Raw genomic sequence first — 4,929 nt, forward strand, 5'->3', positions numbered from 1 at the left:
ATTCTGAAGAGATAGCTGATGAGATTTATTAATGGATTGGATATGAAATGTTGTTCCAAGGATCCCCCCCGCATAGAAACTAGGGAGGTGAAATTATTTTAAAATGATTTTTTTAAAAATCAATGAGTTATACAAGTCCCTTAATTTGTTTCTTTCTTTAAAATAAAGTATGCCTTTATTATTTTATGTGTGTGCCTGTGGTAGTTTGAACTAAATGGCCCCCAAAGGTTCATATTATTTCTGAGGTTGGGAAGGGTACAGGGAAGCAAATTAAAGGATTTGTGTAACTTCTCTGGTTGAGGAAAATGTATAGACATGTCAAGAGTGGATATAAAGAATAAAATTGTCTATCCGATTTGGTCTTGTCTGATCCTCTGGCTCCTCCTTTTCCATTCTCTATTGTGAATGTCCCTCCTTTATTGGGGTGCTTTGAATGAGAATGGCCTCCGTAGGCTCATATGTTTGAATTTTTAGTCACCAAGGAATAACACTATTTGAAAGACTTAGGAGATATGGTCCTGTTGGAAGAAGTGTGTCTCTGGGGGTGGGCCAAGTCCAGAGTCACTTTCTTCACGATGCCTGTTCCAGATATAGAGTAGCTCTCAGCTACTTCTCCAGTATCATGCCTGCCTGCCTGCCACTATCCTTTTTGCCATGATGACAATGGACTAAGCCTCTGAATCTGTAAGCAAGCCCAGTTAAATGTGTTCCTCTATAAGAGTTACCATGGTCATGGTGTCTCTTCACAGTAAATAGAACAAGGAGAGGAGTTGGTACCAGGGAGCTGGATATTGCTGTGACAGGCGTGACCATTCTGCTTGTTGGTGGAACGTGGACTTTGAGACTTTGGATCAGGAAAGCAGTCGAATGCTTTAAGTGGGGCTTAATGGGCCATGCTAGCAGGAGCATGGAAGGCAGTGGTGTTGAGAGCAATGTAGATTATGATGGCCCAGCTCAAGAGCTTGCAGAGAAGAAGAACATTAGAAACTGTTCTGGTGGTGTTTTGGTGAAGAATGTGGCTGTTTTCTGCCCTTGTCCTAAAAATCTGCCTGAGGCAAAATTGAAGACTTTAGGATTAATGGTGTTGGGAGAGGAGATTTAAAGACAAACTAATATTGACTGTGTCACATGGTTATATGTGGTAACTCTTATGCAGATCTATAATTAAAAGGAGCAAATTGAGCAAGGAAAAATATAAAAGTACAGTTTGAGGGGAAAAGAGCATTGGAAAATGTTATGGAGCAAAGTCCTCTGCTCAAGGAGGTAAAAAAGACAAAAGAAAATCTGATGCTAAATATAATAACGGGAATGGTGACCTCATAGCAAGACCCACCCAGTGGAACTTCTAACTTGTAAAAAGGAATTAAAGTTTAGCAGTGAAAGAAACCATAGAAAACAGAAAGCTGGTGTAGATGCAATAGAACAAGTGAGGCATGTTTCAGCCCCAGTAAACAGAAGAACTTGACATCTTCAGCCACATGGTTCTGGCTTTAGAGTTAAGAATAGAAGAAAGGGGTTATGGGATCTCCCTCTGTGATGAAGGAAAGGCTAGGTGTGTGTTCTTCCATGGAGGGCCAGAAAGGCCACTGTGTGAAGCTGTGAAGGTAAAACCTGGGTTGCCTTGGAGACCTCAAGATGTTGGAGATGCTAGAGTCCTAGGATACCTGCTGAGAAAACCTGCTACAAAGGAGTAGAACCATTACAAGTGAAAGAGGTGTGTTGCAGTCAACAAAACCAAAAGGAGTTGGACATCAGACACGGAGATGCAGAGTTTGGAGCGTGCCCAGTTTTCAGTCTTGCTTTGGTCCTCTATTTCCTCATTATGATACCTTCCACCCTTTTGGAATGGTAACATATATTCTATGTCATTGTATGTTGAAAGTATGTGATCTGCTTTTTCATTTTGATTTTATAGGCGGTTGAAGTTAAAAGATTGCCTTGAGTCTTAGAAGAGACTTTGAACTTTGGACTTTTAAACAGTGTTGAGACTGTTACAGACTATGAGGGTTTTTGACATTGGACTAAATATACTTTTGTATTATGATATGGCTATAAGCTTATGGGGGGCAGGGAGTGGAATGTGGTTGTTTGAATAAGAATTAACTCCCACAGGCTAATATATTTGAATGTTTAGTCACCAGGGAATGACACTATTTGAAAGGATTAGGGGGTATAGCCTGTTGGAGAAAGTGTATTACTGGGGGTGGGCTTTGAGGCCTCAAAAGCCCAGAATCACTTTCTTCCTCCTGCCTGCAGATCTGGATGTAAAGCTTTCAACTACTTCTTCAGCATCACTTCCGCCTGCCTGCCACCATGTTCCCCACCATTATTACAATGGACTAAACATCTGAAAATGTTAGCCAGCCCCAATTAAATGCTTTTTTTTAAAGAAAAAATAAGTTGTCATGATCTGGCTGGAGAGATGGCACAGAGGTTAACAATAGTGGTTGTTCTTCAGGAGGTCCTGAGCTTAATTCCCAGCAACCACATGGTAGCTCACAACCATCTGTACCCTCTTCTGCCTTGTAGGGATACATGCAGGCAGAATACTGCATACATAATAAATAAATAAATAAATAAATATCTTTCAAAAAAAGAGTTGCCATGGTCATGGTGTCTCTTCATTGACTAAGACATTTACTCTTTTCATTTTTTTAAAAGATTCACTTTTGCCTACAGGTGTGTGGGTTCACCACATGAATACCGAGTACCTACACAGGTCAGAAGAATGCATTGGATGCCCTGGAACTGGATGGGTGTGATCCACCATATCCATGCTGGGAACCAAACCTTGGTCTTCTGCAAGAACAACAAAGAGCCATCTCTCTAGTACCGTGTGTGTGTGTGTGTGTGTGTGTGTGTGTGTGTGTTTGTAGATTAGAGGCTGCCTACTGGGAATTGTTTCTATTCTACCACCTGCGTTTCAGGAACTGAACTTGGGTTGTAAAGCTTGACAGAAAATGCCTTTACCTGCTTGAGCCATCTTGCTAGCCTGTCTTTAAAAAAGGGAGAAGGTTGTTTTTATTCATGTGCATGTTTATGCGTTTATGCAAATATATGTGTGCAGGCCTCAGCGACCAGAAGAGGGTATTGGATACCCTAGAAAGGGAGTTACAGGTAGTTGTGAGCCACCCAGCATGAGTACTAGGAAAAAAAACTTGGGTCCTCTGAAAGATCAGCAAGTGCTTTTAACAGCTGAGCTGTCTCTCCGGCTCCATCCTTCTCTGCATTTTGAATGAATAATCTGTGTAAAATCCCTTTAGAATCAGTGTGTCTTTCCCTACTATACAGGCACTCTGACACTTAGAACAGTTTGGGTTGACAAGCCTGGGAGGAGGTCAGTAACACTGGGATGCTTTGACATTTAACAGGGAAATCTGCCAACTGCTAGAGCTCCTGCTTGAGGCCCCAGGGAGACAGGCGCCCCCTACTGGCCTGACGTAGCCCCCAAGCACAGGCAGGCGGCTGTGGTTGCTAGGCAACCAGGCAGCCTGAGAGGAGACTGAGAGATTGAGCAGTTGGGGGGGGGGATTTGTGAGCACAGAGACCATTTCTCTCTCCTTCCACCGCCTCTCCAGCGCCCTCGACAAACAAACTAGGATACGTCGGCACTCTTCACTGCTGTCTCATAATCTAAGCTCACTCTTAGCTTAAGCAAATCTTAAGCTTCAGCAGGTGACCTCAGGCAGGGTGTGTGGAGAGGCACTGTCTTTTGGCCCACACATAGTTTCATCTAGATTGCTGAACACAGAAGTTTCTCATTTTCAAGGGGTGAAGGATGAAAACTGCTGTTCTTTACCAAAGGGAGTTCTAGCAAATTGAGAGTGGGTGGGAATAATTTTGGTGATTAGTCCAGTAAAGTATCAAGATCTGCCCACCATTCTTGACGTGTGCCTCAGGAAACTCCTACTTTAGTCCATCACAGTAAAGGCTCAATGGGAAAGACAAAAACCTAAAAGGATTATTCACAAGTGACTCCTGAGTTAGATTTCTCTGTGGAGAAGTGTAAAAGGGATCAAGTCTGCAGACTCCTTTGAGTAGGGACAGAGTCCGCAAAGAGCAGAAGAAATACAAAGAATGGGAGGAGGGTAGACTTGGAACTTGGAAGCTTCTTGGCTCTGTGCCACCTTTACTAGGATCATGCTGAATTGCCCTATCTTCATGACGTCTCCTGGGGACCAGAAATTCTCAGATTTCCCTTCTAGTAAACTAATAAGCTGTGTAACCTGGGAGTAGGCCCATGCAGGTCAAGGCCACACCACAGTAACTTCTCCACTGACACTCATAATCCACCCTCTCCGCTAGTACAATAGAACCTTCATCGTGGTAGAGACCCCAATCCATAGCAAGTATAGGGGAGAGCTGTACCCAGGACTGTGCTTATAGGCCTTCTCTTGTGTGATACTAGGTTGAGTTACCTTGCAGCCAGAGAGCATTTGTCCCAGTCACTGTCTTTATCCTCTGCAGCTTTACAAAACAGGATGGCAGGGGAGGCTCCTTGTTCCCCATGTTTCCAAATTGAACTGGGTCGGGGCTGTGCATTGGCTCTATTAATAGCCCCCTAACCCAGCCTGCTAGCCCCAAACTCAGATGCCAGGGACTGTGAGTCAGCAGCTAAAAATAACGAGCAATTGAACCCAAAACCCAGTGAGCAGCTCCCCTTGGCCTTCTGCCCTCAAATTTTGGTCAGTCTTAGTCTCCAGTCCTGAGCCTCATAGATGTTCAGTGCCTACAGCTGTCTGGTCCTCCTAGGAAGGAGAGTTTGCAGTGGCCAGCTCAAAATTCAGTACACAAAGCTAGGAGCTAGGAGCACGGTCCGAAAAGGTGCTGGAGCTCTGGGAATCTGGACACTGGAGTTAGAAAACTGCAGCCAGAACTGTGTGGCTGGAGATCGAAGGTATATGAAGGCAGGGGAAGTAGAGGAGGGGA

The sequence above is a fragment of the Grammomys surdaster genome, unplaced genomic scaffold, assembly GCF_004785775.1.
Source record: "Grammomys surdaster isolate TR1022 unplaced genomic scaffold, NIH_TR_1.0 197, whole genome shotgun sequence".
NCBI classification, from domain to species: Eukaryota; Metazoa; Chordata; class Mammalia; order Rodentia; family Muridae; genus Grammomys; species Grammomys surdaster.